The 22,663-nt window shown below is 43.2% G+C and overlaps 1 protein-coding gene across 5 annotated transcripts in view; it reads right to left on the reverse strand.

Moving 5' to 3' along the window:
* Kn (EBF transcription factor knot) overlaps positions 1–22,663 on the reverse strand; it is a 77,821-nt gene that overhangs the window by 15,406 nt on the left and 39,752 nt on the right. The window lies entirely within an intron of this gene.

The raw sequence follows: 22,663 nt of genomic DNA on the forward strand, positions 1-22,663 counted from the left end.
CTGCCTCCCCAGCACCTTCCCTCGCCCCTTTCTGCACTGCCATCATCTAGCGTCTACCGACTCGTTCCTTCGGATTCTCTTCTCAGGAAGTATTATAGAGACGGCTAAGAAGGATCGCGCGTAACTATCGGTTAATACAGGAAATCATTTTCCAGGAGTAAAGGCATTCTGTATTAACAGGAGATTGTCTCATCGCTCTGATTTGAGGAACAGCGATTAGGATAATAATGTTATAAATTTCGGTTAACGTCACGGGAGTAATTTTCAAGTCAAAAAGCTTCATTCTTTATTCAAGAACAAAATCTCAAAATTAATCAGACGTCTTAAAATTAATCAAGTTATTAATAAAATTTTAATTGCATAATTGTATAATTAAATTTTGAAAATTATGTCCCGCAAGACGGAATGTTTCCACAATGAGCACCGATTAAACACAGATAAATTTAATTTATACAGAACGCAGCGGGTCAGGAAAGCTGGGAAAATATAACGACGTATGAAACGTCCCGTTGGAAAGGAAGACATTGTTTAACATCCTCTTATCAGAATGTAAATAGTTGTCCAACCAAGGAATCGGCAGTAGAATAAATTTATGTGCAATCGTGCGCGAAGGATGAGTTAATATGTTCACCGTTTTATGGTTTTTACAGTTATAGATCGAATTTTCTTTTCCGACAGAGAAACGCCGTAAATAATTTTTATCGATCGATATAATAACATGGATGAGAGTATTGCGTTTTAATTATAACGCGTATATATATGCATTTTCTGTATTTGTCAACTTGTAATTACATCTTCCCTAACCGGAACATTCGATAGCCAATAGCGATATATTATATCATTACATAATCTTGCGCTTGCCTTCAGCTGTGTTCCGAGAGTGTCTTGTATCTCGTGTGGATGCCATCGCGTGTTTACGAAAGGAAATCAGGCGACCCAGACTACGTGTGTAAAGACGGATATCTTAACCAAATTCCTGCCGATAGGGAGGATACCGTTTGCCTAAGTTCTAAGACGGCTGAGAGCTAAGGCTATTCGGCACAGGCATTGCCGAGGTATTGCATAATTCATACCTAAGTAATACGTCTTACTACGTAGCACGGCCCCGAACTAACGTATCCTGTCGTAGCCCCAGCGTTGTGTAGCCGCTCACTCGCCTGCCTCCCTCCCTCCCTCCCTCCCCCCGCTTTCCACCCCATGTTACGTCGACCCCTTGCCACGACAGCGAGATACCCCTAATGGCAGTCTATCACATTAGCCGCAAGACGGCTTGAGAGGCCGGCTACCATAACTAGATTTGCCTTGCACGTACGGCGCATCAACCGACGATTTACCACGTATCGCATAGTTGGTCGTAGCTATTAACTGGCGTAAGCTCCAACTTAGCTTATGTCGACAACGTGACTGTGCTTAACACCGCGTGCCCAAGGAAGGATAAATCACGCGGCATCCGAGATAAGCAAAAGGAAGGCCACAGATCCTACATATCAATTCTATTTCTTATCCATAATGTTTACAAGTGTTATACTTTGTAAAGCATCACTATACGTATAAATTATGAAAAATATATATACATGTACTTTTTTTTTACTATTCGCTTATTTATGCTTTTATACAGAAATTAAAATTAGTGTAATTTCAAGATGCGAAAGAAATTTCTATACATTTCTCTAACGATGGTAGCTCGAGTATGAATTCATATTTTTTCATATTTATAATGTCGAAAATTAAACTCGAAATTATACCAATGTTAATTCCTGCCCTTTATCTATTAATTTAATAAAAATAGAGAGAAATTTGTGAGGATCGTTAATGTGAGTGTAATATAATTATTCTTGCTATTCAGGACAGTTTCAAGATTATTTCTGGTGGATTACGTCGAATTTTCATCGTGTCTGGCGCTGGATAGTCGAGTAACTGTAGCGTGACGTGCGAACTGCGAAAATTGTTGAATTATCTCTCTGTGCCTTGGGCATACAGCGCTCGGACAAGGAGCGGGGCATTTCCATAAATGCATCAGAACCTCCAACCGCGTAAACTAACTTAACGCCGACGACGATTCCCGCGTCGGTATATACGAGTGTACGCACGATTTATTAATGCCTGCATTTAGATACGGAGTCCCCCGGGAGCGCAGTAGGGGCGGTTAGGAGTCTCTCAAGTTACCGCTGTCAAATATCGACAAAAACGACCGTAAGTCGCGCATGCTCCCGTACGTCATGTGGCTGCGGAAGACAGAGAGGCAGCACGCGTATCACAACATCCTGCTGCATGATATGTTGGAGAAACATGTAAAACGTACATATCCATCTCTCTTTTTTCTCAAAGTGAAAGAACACAGTTTAGTGCGCCTTTTGCAATCGCGCCTCTGCTTTAAAGCACCAATGCTCTGCACGCGGAACAGTAAATTTAATGTTGAAATTACATTTACGATACAATTTTAATTACTATTATAAATGTTACAATAACGCTACAAAACACAGCAGCAGCAGTGGGATAAGTTAATGAAGCGGTATTTTATTTCGCTGTGAATTAAAACGAACGAAATTTCATGCTCAAAGATAACTTGACAGTTGGACAAGGTAAGCAGTGCATATACTAAATAGATAATGCGACTAAAAATACCTGGTAATTCGGCAAGACATAATTTAAAACTCAGAAGAAGCGTTTATAGTCTTTTATTTTCATTAGTTAGGAGATGATATACGCTCAATCAATTTCCGCGATACACCGTGAGAATTTCTCGCTTGCAGACAGTTTAGAGCGGCGCGTGTCAGTGTACACGGTAATAACACACCGTAAGTTTGTCAACGGAAGCTCGCTTAATCCCGGCTCACCTCGTTGCCTGCTCGCGGAGTTTGTCGTCAAACTAGGGGAGCTAAAATGTGATTTTAATATTCGCGGCTCCTTTGAGGAAACTCGCGAATCCTTCCTTAACAGACTTACCAAGGGAGCGCCTATCCCCTCCCGAGGGGGGTCAGCAACCTGCTTTGAGGAGTGCACTTACTTCGAAACTCGGCACAATCTCTCATTCCTCTACTAACTTTCAAGCGTTTCATTCTTATTTCCACCATTACCAGGAAGTCCTTTTCTTTCTGGTTACCGTAAATTTATATATTTTTGTAATCTCTATGTCACATTAGGAATTTACTGTCTCACCGAATATTTGCGAAATCACCACAATTTGGTAAATTTCGTACTATTAAAATTTGGCATTTGTACATGACGATTTTTTGATAATTGAGAAACAATATATTTATAAAGCGTTGAACATTTTTTATAATTTTTGTTTCAATTTTTTTCTCCCGCAGAAGGTACTCTTTTATAATCCCGCGACAATTTTTCGGTTAACGTAATTACCCTGGTGGAACTCGCGCTTACCGAGAGAAAAAGTCACCTCAATAAACGTGATCTCTATCGGGCTTTATTAAAAAATATGTCTTAATTCCGCCCGGGGCCACGTTTTTAATTTCTCCCTATGGACGCTCCTCTATGCCGATGAGCGCCGGTATAAAGAATCGCTGAACGAATGGACTTGGCAAGCGAAGCTAATTACTTTTGCAATGAAGAATCGTCACTTCAATAAATTTGATCCATTTGCGAATACGGAAAGAAGAAATGTATCTTGAAATTAGATCCACCTACTTGATTTCAAACTTTATAAATGCTTCCTTGATCGTAATGAAGTGCATCTTTATTTCTGCATTTATACACACACGCACACACGCACAAAAAATAATCTTGCTTATATTCAAAAACGTAATTGCACATAATACGTTGGAATGCTTTTTGCAAATTATATGTATAAAAAATTGTCTGTGTGACTATGTTACCTACTTTCGAACGTAAGCGCAGCGACCGTTGATGCAAGTTGATGACAAGAAAAATCGCGAATTATCGTTCTTCGCTCGAGGTCTTTGGGAGGTTAGCAGTCGCCATGCTGGCAGGACATAGAAGCACGCAGGACACGACGCCGTGGCGGGCCGTGTAGGGGTTGCCATGGTGATCTCATGGGGAGGGCATTCGCCCTCTCTCACCCTCACCGAGAAGATAATGCTGCCTGCCTGCCTTTCTACCGATGTTGCTACCAACCGCCACGATATCAGAAGCTCCGGCAATAAAGCAAACGTCCATGCTTGCACGAAAGTTTATGAGACAGACCCGGTTTTCGAGTCGCGCGATTACGAGGCGACAAGCCAACCGACGGTACCTTCTTGTCTCGCATATTCCGCTCATCGTTGCACATATCTTGAAAATTATTCTAGAATAATGTGAAAAAGTAGGTACTAGTGACTTCTTCAATTTTTATATCAAAAATAGTAAAAAAAATGTTTCACATTTAATAACTCTTTATTTTTTATAAGTTCTACGCTTTTGAAAGACAGTAGATTTTCTGATAATGTTTGATCTTGCAGGTTTGATCTTGCTTGCAACATTGTTGCGCTAAAAAACGCTGCTGTGTTATATCTCTTCTATATCTTCTTTTCACAACAATTAAAAGAAGTTATATAAAATATATTTTGTATACTTATAAGCATTAAATAGGCTGTTGAAACTCTTGAAACTTTTGAAACTCTTCACATTCTCATTTAATATATCAAATCTGACATTTGTTGTATATCGGAACTCGGAACGTTTTATCGAGCGACAGTATATACGCAACATTCTCCGTAAATGTCATGATTGCGAACAAATGAGAGAAAATGATGAGCTTCCCTTGATAATACATGCTGACGTTCCCGATTGAAAATGTGTGGGCAACTGTATGAAAAATGACATATAGTACTTTGGAGGAGTGTTTATTAGTTATTACTTAACTACAAAACCATAAATGCGTCATGTGTCACGAGATTAAACGACCTTAAACCGCAAGGACGATATCAGTATATCCAAGACTTAAAGGCTTTAGCCGCGCGGACGGCGCGCGCCCGACTAACGACTCTTCGCTACCTCCCGTGCTTCCTTTTTAGAGAAGCCAAGACGGACGAGACGCGGACGCTTCGACAAAGTGTCGTCGTATTTTTGGTTTACGGCGTCTGAGGGTTTCCGGCACACCGAGGGACGGACGGACGCGACGGTGAGAGAGCAGGCGAGAGAAAGAGAGAGAGAAAGAGAGAGCAGGCGAGAACGGGCGAGCGCGCGAGGGCCGCCTGAGCGCTTCAACGATCATGAGGGTGGAAAGTGGGTGGTTTGGTGGGTATACGGGGAGTGATACCGGTCCCAAAGGTGTCGTTACAATTAGACAGCACTGCCAACTGCTACGACCTCAACCGCTAAATAACTTACTGGTGCTGACAACTCGACCGCCACACCGTTACCGTTCATCGCATGCCGCATGTAACCCAACCGTGAGTCTACTCGTCAACCGGTGAAAGTGCTTTGCGTATAATTCGGCCGTCTCGCTCACCAAATTTCTTGTAAGAGGACGCACTTCCGCTTTTATATATGCCGTTTTACTTCAACTTGCAAGCTCGCGTGATATTGAACGTCTTGAAGAACACAGAAAGAATGTCGCAAGGGAAACATTTCTATTTTTAGAAAAAAAAATTAATTCGATCAGATAACGTTTTTAGATCGAAAGAACTTTCTCCGTATTATTCGTTCATTCTCTTTTTCTTTCGCTATTTCTCTCTCTTTATCTCTAGTATATTTTAAAATATTGTGAAATCTGAAATAGAATTCTCTTCTATCCGATTGCTAGTTGGAAATTACACAAAAGCTCCTTTCAGAAGATTACTGATCTTTTTAGAAAGCGCATATACATATATATAGTGGTGTGCCACAGATACAACGTGCATTTTCTCTTATCTATTAATTTTGCAGCCAATTTCTTTTTTCTTAGATAAAATTTGATTGCGTCCTTTTATCTTTAATATATAATTTTATTTTATGGTTTATGGTTGACCATTAAATTAAAATGTTACGCTTATTTTGAAGCAGAAAAGAAGAAATAAAATGCAGTTAAATATTTTTATTAAGAAGAGAAAATATTAATGCAGCGAAGAATTTATGTGTAAAAGAAAGTGGAGACACCCTATGTATATAGGAACGTTTGCGTCGAGACGAAGTATAAAGAGCGAAGCCAATGTCGAGGACGTCGCGCTGTCTTGCGCTTGCGCCGAGTGTTTAGAACTCGAATGCTGGTAGAAAGAGGTGACGAGGAGGTGAGGAGGAAGAGGGCGAACTTCCGAAGGAAGAGAACGGGGTGTCCCTGGAGTATCGACTTGCCCCACGGGACTCGGCAGTCGATAGTCCCGTGGGACTCGCTGTCTCTTTCCCGAAGTCGCCGTTCCCGATGCTCCTTCCTCGTCTTCCTCCATTTTCCGTTTTCTTCCCGCTTTTCCTCAAGCGTCTCCTTGTTCCGCCTGTGCACCATCGTGGGTCACGAAAGCAGAATGGCCGAACAGGTGGAGGGGGTTGCAGAGACAATTTGGACGATGAGACGAGATGAGATTTTGTTTTAGAAATTGCTTAACCGTTATCCGAAACACAGATCACGAATATGTGACAAGTTATCGTGGTAGGTTTCGAATCGACAGCGTCCAAACTAGATATCGGATGACATTTGATTGGTATTAATGATGTAGATTATTATACATTTTTTAACAGTGAGACTGTCGTTACTTATATATCTTGTATTGAAGCTTTTCGCATAAGAATCGTTGACATTTATTCCGAAACGTAGGCCGAAATGGAATTACGCACTGTAACGCGAAACTTGGTTGAATGATAATAAGAAAATGCGCGCGGCGTAGTGATTAAATTGCGAACGGAACGCGCCGGATAAATACAGTCGCAGGGCGAAGCGAAACGCCTCGAAGGAAGGGAAAGGCTCCTCTAAGTTTATATGAAATTCCACGCCTTGTACAGGCGGCACTTTTCTCCCTCCGCGCTCTTCCGTGATCGCGAACCTTCTTGCCTGGCCTACCACCCTCGCACAAAAGGTATAATATTGCCCGCCCGTGCTTCTCGGCCTCCGCCTCCGCCAAGAATTATCCGCGCAACTTACAACCCCCATTTTTTCAACCTACCACGGATTCCCTGCTTCCTCGGCGTACGTACACCCACCTCGGATATCGAGCTCCGCATACTGAGGCGGAAAATGAAAGTGAATCTTGAAGCACGTTATTCGGCATTGTGCTCCATATCTTGTTCCCGGGCACTCCGCGACACGACTTTTTAAATAATCGAGCGGCCTCGACGTAGGTCGCATGAAGCGTGCTTTCGCGTTTCTCACACGCGCACAACCGCCTTGTACTTGATGTTTTATGGTCGCCGAGAAAGTTATAGACCTATGGTCTTCGCAAAGAGATGTCTGCATTGTCTGCAATCACTTATACAGTTTCCTCCCAAATCGTCTGATGGACGATTAACAAGAATGACGATGTTTAACAAGAATGGTGTGTGCGATACAATCAATTTCTCAATAAATACTAATATTCACCTAAAATTACTATAATATATTTTGCATGGATACATATAGATTTTTCTGATTTTTTTAGATCAACTTACATGCATTCTGTTGTCTTCAAAGTTTCGACAATATTGATCTTCTTAATCTGCGGTTTCGCGTGCACAAACATCATATCTTATTTAACGAAGAGCCTCCCCCGCTCTTTAACAACTCCCGGTTTCTGGTTCACGGTGACAAACGCCGTTCGGTAGACACGTGCGTTTTCGTCGTTTCGTGTGGATATCCGTTTCCGTCGAGCGGACAAAAATCGAAAGCCATCACCGGGCGTAGTATCCGCGCGCGTATAGCGAGTTGTAGAGATATTGGCACGTCTATATACGTACGCGTGTGGTCGTCGAAAAGAAAAGGGGATGCCTCCCGCGGAGGGTCTCCCTCACTCTTCTTAGTCTCCGAGGGAAGATTCGAAGGGTGAGCGACGTGCCCCTCGCGAACCCTCGCGCGTCCCCGGCCCCGCGCGACCCTCCGCGTGCGAGAGAGCCCGGGCTACCGAAATTCGCCGAGTGTCCTCCCCGTTCGGTAATACGTTACGCGACTGCGAAAGTATCGTCCGCAGCCACCCTCGGTCCGGCCTAACCTGGAGCTACTGCGATGAAACTTCCACCGTTCCCCCGAAGGAAGCAGGGGGGGGTCTCCGGAGACTTCCATTTTGACTCTGGGGATTAGGCGTGACCCCGCCCATCCGTGGGTAAAGTTTTGTCCCTTTCGATGGCCAGGAACGAAAAGCCGTCGCTATATTGATGACTTCTTTCTCCGCACCCGGGGAGGGAGTGAGAAAGGCGAGGGGCAGCGCGAGCAGAAAGTCGAGATGCGGGAAGCCGCGGAGGATGCGAGGAAAAAAGGACGTTGGAGCAAGCGCGCTTACACAATTCCCGATAGTTGCGGCTTTGTCTGCTAATGCTAACTAGATACGTTGGGCAATATGATTTTAGTGGGCTCTTATTGCCATTATTTGAAAAAATTCGGTTTTCCCGCAATCTGTACTTTAATTAACTTATCGTTGCTCATCGTTCATCATAATTACCAAAGATTGGCCATGCCTCTTCATAGGTAATCGATAAAAAGGAAGAGCCGAAAGATTGAAGATTATAACTTGAGAAACCTTTCAAGAGTAAGAGTGTGAATATTGTCTTTTTTAACATTATTCTTGTTAACGTTGAGACAATTATTTATTACAGATATTACAATAAACATAGATCGTGTCACAATATATATTTGACTCGTATTTAATACTTTTCTATAATAATATGTTTTGCTTTTAGAACTGTTCCAAGCTGAAAACTTTTGATCGACAATGAATTTGGCTGAGAAACTTTGGAATAATTTGCGCTAATATTTATATTTATATTGAATTATACAAATATAATATGTAACAATCACAATTGTTATATGTATATTATCACAAAATCTATCAGAAATTCATGCAACACAATTGGTTTAGCAGCGGACACATGCTTTCTTTATTCACAAGAGCTTTGTGTGTAAACCTCGCACAAGGAGTGGCGTGAGGTTTGGGGGGTTGGTCGGACAACGGCATCATAAGTCGGGAGTGGTTTGAGGGTTGGGTGGGTTGTTGGGGTGGCGTGGGTCCCTGGAGGCGGCGGGCTAAATATATCCACCCCCGACAACCCTCGAGGGAGAATGTCAAGACAACATGGCCGACGCCCGTCATCCCGTTAGCTCTATGTATATAGTGGTTCGTGTTCGGCTATGCTGGCAGAGACCAAGGACATCCAAAGATTACGACATCACGCCGTTGAATCCATATACAAGTTAAGCAATTACAAATTCTCAAACTCACTTCCGCAAACTAGGGTGCAATTTCTTGACGCAAGGTCGCGTAGCGTTTTCTCTTTTCTTTTTCACTATAAATCAAAGCGGAAGTATTTATTTTGATCGATGATGAGCGCGTTTCATTCGCGAGCGACGTTAAACGCTTTTTCCTTCTTGCCGATAGCTCCGCGAGATTATGTTCTCGAGTCACGGATGAGTCGCAATCGCGAGGCGGAGGCTCGTAAAAAAAACCCCCGTCGGCAAAATTTACATTATTGCCCTCGAGACCATTTAGGTAATCTCGGAATTCATCGCTCGCAATCGGATTTCAAAATAAAAAGATACGCGAGCGAAAGGGGACAGGACGGGAGAAGCCCGCCAACGAAGTTACGTTTCGCCTTTTCGGGAACGCACCTGCTGCTCGATTGTACGTCGTCGTCGTCGCCGTCGTCGCGTACAAGCGTATATCGTGTATATCACCGTTGTTCCACGTTGTCAGCGCGAACGGACGGCGGATGTGCGAAGGGCAAAGGAGGGAACAAAGAAATATAACAGAGATTAAAAGTCATAGTAGAAGAGTCTGCGTCGTACAGGCGGAGAGAGTGAGAGAGAGTGAGAGAGAGAGAGAGAGAGGTCGAGCAGAGCGCGTCGCGCGGCAGCGATTGTGACCGCGCGGCAGCGAGAGGAGGACGCTCGGGGTCGAAATTAGCCACCCTCAGGATTACCCTGAATTAACAAATTGAAAAAAAGTCACCTTCCCCTCGGGCACGGGTTCTCTTAAAGGTGCCCGTCCCGGCGCTCGTGTTCACCGCGCGCGCATCGAGCGTCGCTCTCGGGCTTCTTCGGGCTTAAAGCACGATCTTCGCCGGGGATATCGGACCAACAAATTCATGCAAATGCTACTTGACTCCGCCGCGGTCGCGATACGTACGTCCCCGTGTATATCTGTGTTGGTATAGCCGCTGGTACAGCGATAACGCCGCGTATACAGCGCCGGCATTATATACACGATACCTACGCGGCGATGCGCTTAAGCACGAGCGACACGAACAAATTCTCCGTGACGATTTTGATAGGAGTCTTTCCGCGTATTATTGAAACGCTTTAAATTTTACGGTGCGTGCGATCGGACAATACACTTGACGATGTTTAATCCAATACATGATCTTTAAATCGGGAGAGAGAAGAAGCTGAAAATGAAATTAATGTTAACGAGAAAAATTAAAAGTTTATTCTCTATAGAAAAAGAGAAAGCAATATTGTTGACTCAGGATTGCATCAGTTAATCTTTTTTTCTTTCTTAAATAATTCAGTGTAGATTTAAATTGCTTAACAAGAGGAACATTTAGTAATTCAAAGTTAATAATAGGGTAAAAATTACATTCTAGTGACAATGTTTATTATCTTGATTATTATTATGTGTATTTAACGTTTAAAATTTTATTTCACAAAGCACTAACGAGAGAGAAAGCGTCCATGCTACCATGAATATTATGCCGCGGACATATCTTACATTGCGCAGTAATATTTTGCTCGATATATTACAAAGACATATGTACAAGGTTGTGAATGGGCACCTACAATGCAGACACGTGTATATATGTCTCCCAGCAATAGTCCGTGTTTCGGAGCCACTTAACGTTTTACTGCCTCCTTCTCAGTATCTATCGTTATCGCAACGCGACCATGGAAATGCTAACGAGTACGCGGGCACTTAGCGGATCTTGTGTTGTCGTAAAAACTAGCACCGTCTTCATCGATCTCTTTTCCGGATAGAAACAATGTTAACTGCATTTCACATTTTATGACGTTTCTAAGAATTCAGAGACATGTGTTTTTCTTCAATCAGATATCGTAAGTATTAGTAGGCTTGCAGGAAAATAAAATGTCGTCCCTGGATTTTTCTCCTTATAATTTTGTTTTGACTCCTTGTATATTCAAATAAGTGTGACCAAACAACGGTGCGCTACAACGTTGTACACCGGGCCTTTCCGCGATACGTGCCACGACTGCGGAATCTTTTTCGTAGGACCGGCATGAAATAACTGCATCGGCGAATTGTCTGCATTAAGTATTCAAAGGGAGGTGAGGGACCAACGAGATGGCTACGCGTGCGTATATATTACGTACACCCTAAGCCGTTATCTCTCTCCGTTCCAGAAAGTGGCGAGAGGCCGGGTTTTGTTCTCTTTCGATTTCCTCTTTCGTTTCGCAGTCACTCGAGCCGGCGATACGCCGATCGATTCCAGCCGGACAGAGACAAATGCCGGATCTAAAATTCGATGGGCAGGCACACACTTCGGAAACTGGAATTTCCATGCGCGCGAAGTAACGTTTTGCGTGTGCATGCGCATTCATAGTATTTTAATCATCGGAGCTTGAACCTCTACCGGAAACTGGATGGAGTGCATAAATGAATATTGTATAACTAAAAATGTATTCTATATATTTATTATTAAAAATGCGAACAGAGGCTATTAAAAAAAATACTAAGAATACAAAATGTTAAAAATATTTAGCTTTAATTCTCTCGTGACACAAAAAGTATATGTTGGAAAAGGATGGAAAGAAAATCTTGTTTCGCAATGAATTGATTTGCGAGTAATCCACCGATTGTTGTATCACATAAAATTAACACGGAAACATGTCGGAAACTCTGATACGATTTCGATCTGTAAAGGAGTGAAGCAACCAGGTTCGCGAGGCGTGTTGAAGTATACGTGAAATCGTCCACCGAATCGTGAGAGAAACAGAGAGAGAGAGAGAGAGAGAGAGACGAGCGATGGAGGTGGAAAACGAGTGAGTGGCCATAAACTCGGGTGTCGTTTGCGTTTTCTATTTAGCCATTTCAGTTCACCCCACCCACCGTTCCTTTTACAGTCTTTTTCCGTTGCTCTCTTGGTGTCGTCCCAACAGACGAGCGACTCGAATTGAATTCCATACGATTCGGGTAGTTGGATTTACGTTGATACTGAACGCGCACGCCATTTCTCGTCATTGAACTCATCTGGCATAAGCCGGCGAAAGGCGTGCGTCGATGCTTCGATTGATACCATTCGATACGATATAAATGAGTCATACGACCGTACATTTCAACGTGCGTTTTACGCGCCGTGCAGCGCAACGCGCAACGCCATTTACAAGAAAATAAATCGACGACGACGCCGACGACGTCGTTTTGCTCGTTGACTAAAATGTCGTAGAATTTTTTAATCGATTTATTTCCGACTTTATTTACAAAATTGTAAGAAGCGACGAAAAAAAAAGTCAGACAGCTCGCGCTGGTCCTTTTTCAGACGTAGCGGTGTAGAGTCTTCGATTGGTACCTATTTTCGTGGGACGAGCATGTACGCAAGAGTGCCTATCGGGAGAGCGCCGTTTGCCGTACATTTATTGCCTCCGCCAACCCTCCGCGCTTGCTCCGGGTTACGACGTTATATTTGATATTGGATAGACTCCGTATACGTATCATTGGCGTCGTAAAACTTGCCGTAAATAATATTAAATAAATGTAATACGCACGGTAAAATGCCGCTTAGCCCCCGGACTCCGTGGATGTCGTCGTACGGCGCGACGTATCTCACATATGGAAAGTTTAATATTCCCGTTTCTAAGGAGAAAGTAAGGAGAAAGTTTTATTATATCGTATATAAAAAAAACCCTAGTGGACTACGTTTTACGCATGGACAACGCGTCTCGCCCGCGCCCCGATACTCTCGTGCGGGTCTAAAAAATACTCTTGCCCCGTTTCTTCCGCCGTACAAGTCTACTTTCATTTCGAGATGGAAGATAGATGACAAGTACAGAATATAGCTACATTATTCCTTACGTGTACCTCGCGTACTTACTACAATAAATACGTGGTACATTTATTTTACAGTATTGTAAGATCTTTCTCATGGAGTAGAATGGTGATATAAATTAAATAATGACATTACGATTAAGCAATTAAGCCTAATATTGTAAAATAACTAAAAGAGTAGTAATGTAATTTTAATTTTGCAGTAAAGATATATAGAAATCAAAGTCAATTAAAATACAAATTAAACAAATAATGCTTTATATATTATTTAAATAACTTTTATATATATAGAAAAATAGATATTGTAAGAATATATAAATTTTTATCAATTTTACTAATACTTTGAATAAGTGATGGAAAGTCACGAGCGCGATAATCTCTAAAAGTGAACGAGGCGAAACATGGACACATTTATAACCATCGTAAAACTTGTCAGTTAATTGAGCGTTAAAGCAAGTGTGATATAATGTCTCAAAAGGTGATTTAAGTACTGCATATTCTTTATTTAATATATTTTAATGTTTATATTGTATAATAATTTATATTACACATTGTAACAAATTGGAGATTTTGTTCTATAGAGCACTGACAATTTTTTGTATAGATAAACGGCCATTCACAAATAGAATATCTCAAACATTCTCTGTTTCTTTCCCCGATCGCTATTTAATTTCAGAGATGGTGGGCCGTCACTCACATCCTCAGACTTCCCGCCGAGCGAAGACCCGTTGCAATTTTCAAGACACAATCGTACATTTCCATTTTCTCTGGGATCCCTCGCTACAAGGCACACACCAAGTCGCGGAGCTCGCCGCGCCGGTCCGCGCGGAAAGTTACGCCACTACATCTTCGTATGAGGTAGCGCACGCTTAAGGGCACGTACTGCCATAGCGGTAGTGGAGTCGCGAAAAAAATCATGTATCTTCAAAACGAACTGTGTCGGAGAACTCCGCGGATAAGTTTCTTCATACATGAACGTCGACGAGAATATCGGCATTAGCCACAAATACGTCGTCATTCTCCTCGCCGTGGAAGGATCGTACAAGCTTAGAGCTCGTTGTTAATTGCCAGTATAATTTGTAATTCGAGAGGCAGTAAGAGAAAGAAAGGGAGATGTGTATATATATATATATATATATATATACGTGAAGCTAGAGAGTGGAACGTGTACGGATAGATAAAGAGAGGCGTAGCCGAGAGGTAGAGAGATGCTCTTCTCGCGAAAGGAAACGAGCGTCGTGAACGGCCCTCGAAAGGAAATGTCTTTTGAGTGAACGAGAACCAGATCACGAGAACGAGCGGAGCGCCTGGCGTTTGCCTCTGACCTGTTGACCCGCCAGAGGACTGTATTTTACTGGCGGTCGCATTTGTCAGGAGGCGTCAAAATCTCGTGACAACTAAATGTTCTGTCGGCGCTCTCGCTTCGCACTAAGCCCACAGCAGATCGCTTGCCTGTGTACGAGGGAGGCATCGTCACCCGCTGGGAAATTAGCCGTTAAGTGTTTTATGTATCCGGCAATGAAAGGCACGCACAGGATCAGTGTCACGTGGCTGGGTTTTGTGCAAAGGTCGCAGGATTCGAGCCGAAAATGGTCCTCGTTATAATAGAAATATTGCGAAAGATTAATGACAGATAAGTGGATAATAGCATTTTTGTTTTGCAAAGAATTCATAATCCGTAACAAATTAATGTTTCAAAAAAAAAAAAAAAGAAAGATTTTATTAAAGTCAACATAGCGATCACAAAATTTTACACAAACTGTCGTGCAGTGCTTCGTATTTTCACAATCCAATTATCACGCAGTAACATCGCCACGCAATAACATTTCACTGCTCCAAGTTTCTCCGGCTAATTTTTTTCCCTTTCTTTCTCCGCTCTGCAATGTGCGTCTGGCAGCCACGGGCGACCAGATCTCGTCACCAGATGCCATCTGAGTCGCCCACCTCGATAACGGGCGATAGTTAAATGCCTCATAACTAACTCAATCTGGGGCTTCCTAATTAAATATCTATCGTTTAATTAGGAATGATTTACGGGCGGCAGTCAGTCAAGCAGTCAGTCAGCGAGTCGGCCAGCCGGCCGGGCTGCTAGCCGCACAAGCACTGCTTGTACTATTCCATACCTTGGCAATCAATGCAGGAATTATCCTCATTAGGTCGATCCTCGGTCCGCGTTCTCCGGGCTCGCTTCTACTCGCTACCAACTTCTGTTCGCGAGGATCGGAGACGGAGAGGCGCTCGGAAGAAAAAGGAACGGAGGTAAGGAGCGGGCAAGAAAACGAAAGAGAAAAGCTGCGGAGAAGTCGGAGGCGAGGAGAAGGACGGGGCGAGCTATTAGATCGAGAGCTGGTTGCGTGCAGCTCGAAGAAAAACTGGAAATCTGTGGCTCTTGACCGGCCGGATGATCTCAGGAGGGGAGGGATCGAGAAGAGGCAGCTCCTGGGGTACCGTAGAACCCTCCATGTCCTTCCTTCCTCCCTCCGTCCCGCTTCCTCCTTTCTCCGTCTCTCTTCCTTCTCTCGCTCGCAAAAAGGAGTCGCCGACTGCGAGTGACAACTTAGCGAGCCGGAGCTCACCTCGCCGTCCAGTTGCCCGGCCACACACAGACTGTCCCAGCTCAGTTATGACACGTCTTTCCCTTGCGATGGAATTCCGCGAAGGACTACTCGAGACAAGGATCTCTTTCGTTGAAACCGCTATGCGCATTGATTATTAATGCGAGATATATAATTTACTTCGACAGTGTTACAGAAACTGATTTTCGATTTCTGAAGGTTCGATGTATTCCCCGTTTATAACAAATTTTCTATCTTCTTCGTATCACGATGCTTATCATGGGAAGAATTCGGGAAAACTTATAAACCTTTAAATAACTGCCTCAACCAAACTTAACAAAGAAATTGCTTTATAAATCTTTAATATTTTTAAAACTGCATGAAGGGCGAAACATAGTCAAGCTAAACGATTGATCGCGAGTGATGGGTATCCCTCTATCGAGGATGCGCGAATACTCAATGTACGCGCGCCTCTATCAGTCATATGGCCACACAAAAATATAGGTAAGAGCAGCTAACACGGCCATATGTCGGGCGCGGAGAAGCTTGCGTTCACGTTACGATGTACAGTCGCCCTGGGCGACAGGGGTAGCGGTTGAAATGCGCTTTATACCCTCCGAATTTCGGTCCCTAGCACTCTCCTTCTCTCTTCTTCCACTCTCCTGTCCTTTCTTTCACTCTACGTACGGACGAGGGTGCGCGAGTGAACAATGCATACACATATATAGCCTCGTTATGTGGATACATATGTATATAGATACACACACATATATATATACACATCATATATATGCGTTGGTTTGCCTCTCTCTCTCTCTCTCTCTCTCTCTCTCTCTCTCTCTCTCTCTCTCTCTCTCTCTCTCTCTCTCTCTCTCTCTCTCTCTCTCTCTCTCTCTTTTTCTGCACACTTTTGTCCCACTACCGCCGCAAGAGCAGCGGATAATGTTATTTCGATTTACATATATGCGTCCGACCGTCCCCGGCTCTCTCGATACAGACGATGCAGGATACCAGCGATACCGTGCGACATTTTGGCATCGCTTCACGAATTTTTCCTCCCGGCTCATGTTTATTCGATAAGGTAATCGCACTATGATATTTCGGCGAATTCAATACAACTTTCTGAGCGGGAACACAAATGCGCGCTTCATCTTAGGCGAAATTTCTAAATCCTGATACCGGCAAATAAATGAAGACGAAGATAGCTCGAGATAGTGCTCGTGACATATAAAACTCCGCTCGTTTTATCCCGAAGCTAAACCGCTTGCTGCGATATTTTATTCAATATCTCCACTTTTCTTTTCGAGAAGTTCGACCAATCTTTATCGACTTAGTTTACGAACGTCTTCGAACGCTACGGGGACACTGTGGGATTGAGTGGTTACTGCGGTGCGTAAATAGACGTAACGCGTAAAAGTTTACCAGATGGGATTCTGGTTAGTCTGATCCATCTAAGTCCGTCGAGGGGGTTTCGCGCGGAATGTCCTGTAATTGATAGCGAGCACACTGGGCTCGATGAGCCGTAGGAAAATAATAAGCCGTCGTAGTGGCTCGGCGGTACGTGGTATTATTGGCTCTTTGGGGGTGTTACTCGGGCGTCGTTGCACGAGAGGGGTGGCACGGCACAATGTATGCACCCTCGCATGCACCGCCGTGCTCGGATATCTCGGTCTTAGGGTGTGTCGGATGTCTATATTCGCGCAAGTACAACATCTCGGTTCGATAAACTTTCTCCTATTCTCCCTGCTTCTCCCTCCCTCTGTCTCTCTAACAAGCAAATGGCCAGTGGAGTGTTAACATCAACGATTTTACGACAATCACGTGGATGTACAAAATGGGCATTACTGTCAGAGAGTCGGTTTTCAAGTAATTTATTTTGCATTTGTATGCGGTTGCTTATTTTCAATCTTTTCAATCTGTAATGTATTTTTAATACTACTTTAGAATAGGCAGTATATAATATGTAATTTATGTAAAAAATTGTTTTGATTATTATGCTTTATAATAGAATTATCACGAAATTTCACAAATTCTCGTGCTTTACAAGAACATTGATTGAGTGTTTTCGTCTCTGTGGCATCAAGAGTAGGTACGTCAGCCATCCTAAATGTAGCGTAGATGCAGAGGCGCTCTGGGGAGTGATCTTGTGCAAGCGGAATCAGGACTAAATTACTCGACGAGACGTGATTAAATAACGTGACTATATCGTGAATTATGCATCCGTACGTGCGTCTACGAGAGTCAGCTAATGGAGAACGTAGTGCGGCTCCGATAGGAAAAGAATAATTTCAATTATTCGAAAGGGAATTAATATGACTAATCTCACGTCTTTCACCCATTCATCGAGAAAGCGAAATCAAGGATAATTTATCGCACGACGAACACGCGGGGCTCCCGATATTTTCCAAGTTAGGGTTGCTAAACCAGCGTATGCCAAGCGAGCAAAAGTCCCGATGCAATAGGAAACCGGTTTCGTATAGCACATTATTTTTTCGCCCCTCGCATCGCGGATGCGTCTTGTCACTATTATAGTTAACTGATTGATTGCGTGCCTTGTTCGAAGTACTACGTTGAGATTATCGAGTGTCGTGGACAATAGTAAGTAAATTAGAAATTAATTAGGTTTAAAGAAAAAAGTGTCCAGTCGATATCATATCAAATTTAAATCAATGAAAGAGAAAACGTTAGATTTGTTACTGACATTCGAAACCTGTCGTTAGCCTTACGGTTACGGCGAAACTTAATAATTCAAAATATTATAACTTCGTTGAATCAATGAGTTATTAATAAGTATATAGAATTTGCTAATATACCGTTGAAATTTTTTTAGCATAGTGCATCTTATGACAAGGCGATCATAAGATCCTACCTCGTAATTGAATCCTGGCAGGTCCGAACGAGAGAATAGGAACGTTGCGTGGACTGTGGGGATGGGGCGCGCTCGATTAGATTTGGGCGGATTAGCCAATCAAAAACTCCAATACGACAACCCCTCCACAACTAGCAGTGACATTTGATGCTGCAGGCACTCTATTAGATTTGCGCCGTCGCTAACGTGATACGGAATCGAATGATCCGTGCTCTCTCGAAACGATTGTCAGTACGAGCAATCCGGTGTTCTTCGATAAGTTTCGATTTTTGAGCGTATGGATTTTATGAATGGTAGAAGAGCTCAGAAATTACGTTAAATATTAAACGGTCGAGGTATTTCTCGTAGCAAATAACAAATTAATGATTAATCATAAACGTTCGTAATCGTTTTAAAGAATTATTTTCATTAACTTGTTATTAAAGTAATGAGAGAAATTTTTAATATAATAACCGATTTTTAATAATCAATGATTCAAGAAGAAACAAATATTAAAAATTGCATGACATATAACTCTCAAATAATTGAATTCAGATCAATGCGTAGCTGCTTTCAAATTCATTTGCTTGTTGCAAAACAAACCGAACGCGTACAAATGCGCTGATAACAACTGAGCCATATCACACTATTATTTAAACATGTTATTACATTTTTCATAACTATACCCAGCAATTGTCACATGGTACAATTGACAAATCTAATTCCAGGTCTGACGGTATACGTCGTATGTACGCGCATCGCGCCACTATCAAAGATGGGCAGGGAAGGTGCGTGAAAGCGCGCGTGTCACGCGAGGTGCGCGTTCGTTTACACGGGTGTGGCGAGAATGAGTGGTCGCGCGCAATTAGCTTCTTATCTTTCTCTCGGGGGGTGGAGTGTAGGGATGTACGGGCCGCCACGCGCGCGCGAGCCACCGTGGTGCCGCTCGAGCGACTCGTTTGCGCCTCTGTTTTTTTGCGGAATGTGCCTCGTTTCTCGGTTCTCGGTACAGCGGCGCTTTAGCGGCGTCGGATCGCCGTCGAAACTTCGGCTGGCTTTCCGATTAGCATGCTAATTGGCACGGCAACCCTTTAAACGGCCACTTAAAAAATTAGGGGCTGCGATCGTTCGCCGCCGCCGCCGCCGCTACGTGCAACGAGCGTCGAGCGCGGTTGCGGACTGATTTTAATTGGCCGAAGCTTTCGATTCGCTTTTACTTGCTTGGCCTAATTAGCTGCAGATACAAAGAGTGAATTTGCAATCGTGAAAGAATACGTTTTTGCATTATTGAGAAAATTACATTTCCGTATGACATATATATTTTAGTGAATATAAAGAAGTGAAACACGAATATATAATTTGTTTTCCGTATCACGGAACATTATTGAATTTTTAACATCAAAAATTATAAAATTAACGAACGGAAGACGGCATTTGTTTTAAACGTGCATTAGTAATAGGGGGGGAATGTTAAATAAATCTATGCCATCTGCTATAAATATACGACGTCTCGTTGTCAGTCGCGTTCATCGTTCGTCAGTACCACATATACAAGGAAACTCGATCTCGCCGTAAGATACCCAACACCAACCCCCGTCCCGTAGCATCCGCCCTGTGGGTAACAAAAGGGCAAAAAGCGCTACTGGTCCCTTTCAGTCTCTCCCCGTCTTCCTCCTCGAGGAGGAACAATTAACCGAATTTGCATTATATCTCTATCGAATTACCAGATCCGTATTATCGATAAAATTGGCAATTTGGGGTAGAGTGTGCGAGATCTAGGATCAGAGACGCCTGTTCATTTCGCGTCGATATTATTCTCTTCACCCTCTTCCGCTCGAGCAATCATTATGGTTTCTCTATCGCTATTAATATAATATTTATTTATCCGCATACAGAGTACAACTTTTTAACACATCACTTTGCATTATTCTCATTATATTTCATAAATATTTAATAAATTATACTTTTACAAAAGATTTATTTGTTACATGTGCTAAATTGTCATCAGCTTAATGTGTCTGTTGTTTTACACATTACTATCATTGGGCTAATTAACATTTTATCGATTAAAAAGAAACGATCGACAGAGTGCGGGGAGAGGGCTTTCAGAGATTGTAAAAAATTATTTCGCGTTTCATGCGTAGGGGCAATTCTACGGGACTGAGTTGGGTCTCGATAACGATAGCCGACAGCACTGACGATGCGAGAGGGACTCTACCGGGGGTGACAGAACGATTGTAGCGTCACCAAGCCGTAGTGGTGTAACTTGACACCCGGGGTATACGCCCCTCTCGCACACGCCGCGCCGCCGCGCCGGACAAGCGCGGCGCTATCGCGGTAGCGAGACACGGTCGTTCGACACCGCGTGCTCGTGAACGCGTGTGTCCGTACGCAGCATGTTAGTCATGGCCAGGCCATTACAGATAATAATGTAAGAGACGCGTATAACGCGACTCTATCGCCGTAACTAGCGTCGCGAAATTATCGCGGCCAGCCTGGCCACGCGGCTTATCGCGGGGCGATTTCTCGCGATTCTTTCTACCATTGTTTTCCCGTGCGCGACGGAGCGACGATCGATATCGCCGGTTAATTAGTCACGATTGGTGTCCACGTAAGTTACGATGTGGCCGCGCGGAGATAAAGATCGCTACTCCCGCCACGAACGACGAGTCTTTGCGGTTGGAACGAATGTGAGGAATTAGTTTGAATAATGTAACGCCACCCGAACACGCGGGCGCTTAATGCGAGCAAGTAAAACTCACGCATTTGATAGAAAGTACAACGTATGTAAAATATATGGATTAAAATCGTATATATGTGTAAAATAATATAATATAGAGGTAACCATGTGTAGCATTCGCACACAAAGCAGGCATTACCGCGCAAAAGTAGCATCGTAAGAAACGTACTAACGAGCAAACGATAACTGGTTTTTCGCAAGCACATAATTTTCCCCAATTTCGCTTCTTTTGTTCGAGCCGGTGCTATTTGACCATTTACGTGTTCCCGCTGAAGACGCGTGTTCTAGCGACCTAGCCCGGCACATTAGCGATAATGTATGCGCGTAGCTGCAACAAATGCCGCATAAACGGTAGCGCAATCCACGTGGCGGCGGCGTAGGCGCAGAAGGGCACAGATGGTCGCCCCAGGCACTTACCAGTTACCACCCCGGCACGCTGCCCCCTCCGGTCAAAGGGATCTAAGGGCCTTGGCTGGCCACTAACCGTATTTATTCACGGGGATGGTTGTGAATTTACCGAGCTACTGGTGGATAAGTCGTTGCCCTAGCTCCGGGACTGTCTTAGTAGCGCGAACGCTTTTAGTAGTTCGAAGAATGTTAATCGATTAGCGAACAGCGACCTATTTGCAACTTTGACGAATTAAAATCTAATGTGCCTTTTCAAAATCATTTTATTCTGTGATATGATTATCAAAAATTCGTTAAATTTGTCTGAGCTTTAAAATCGTTATCTCCAATTTTAATAAAAGAAATATTAAGAATTGCCGTACTAGTTATTTCGTTATTTGTATTATCGTATCTCGCTCTTGGCTGTCGAGATATCGAGTGCTTGAGAATTTCGAGGCCGCACAAAGTTGTGACAAAGCTCGTTATTTACTAAGGTAGGACAGCTACGAGAAATACTAAAGGAAATATCTGTATACCGACGGGTCTATCGCGTGCTGTTTAGTCTCACGCGTCTGTATACGAATGTACGTGAACGCACACGAGTGCAGGGGGCCACCTTCATGGACTAGACGGTACACGCGTACACGCATACACGCGCCAGATCACCGGCAAGTGGTCCGAGCAACAGATAAGTTTGATTTATTTTAATTTCTCACCGGCAACGCGCGCGGGGCTGTTAGTGTGGATTCTCTGCGCTCGGGTGAATTATTGCGAAGTTATTTTCGAGTTCGTATTGATTTACGAGCGGCTTTTGGGAGCATCGTGCGCACTTTATCGTTGTTAAAGGTAGGGCGAATAGGTACGCGGAAATACAAAAGAATTCGTCAAAATTTCATACCGAACTTAATCGAACGTTTTATCGCGGATTGTTAACAGATATCCCTTTTCTAATAGAAGATAAATTTATATGCGACCAATCGCGTCGGTGTACTAATTTACTTATCAATAAATCGGTTTGTATTTTTAATTTAGCATCCATTTCACTTCTTTTACTTCTGCACGCGCGCAAATCATTACAAAGTTATTG

The sequence above is a fragment of the Temnothorax nylanderi genome, unplaced genomic scaffold, assembly GCF_030848795.1.
Source record: "Temnothorax nylanderi isolate EJ_2023f unplaced genomic scaffold, tnyl_v1.0 TNYL_tig0021_pilon, whole genome shotgun sequence".
In the NCBI taxonomy this organism is placed as follows: domain Eukaryota; kingdom Metazoa; phylum Arthropoda; class Insecta; order Hymenoptera; family Formicidae; genus Temnothorax; species Temnothorax nylanderi.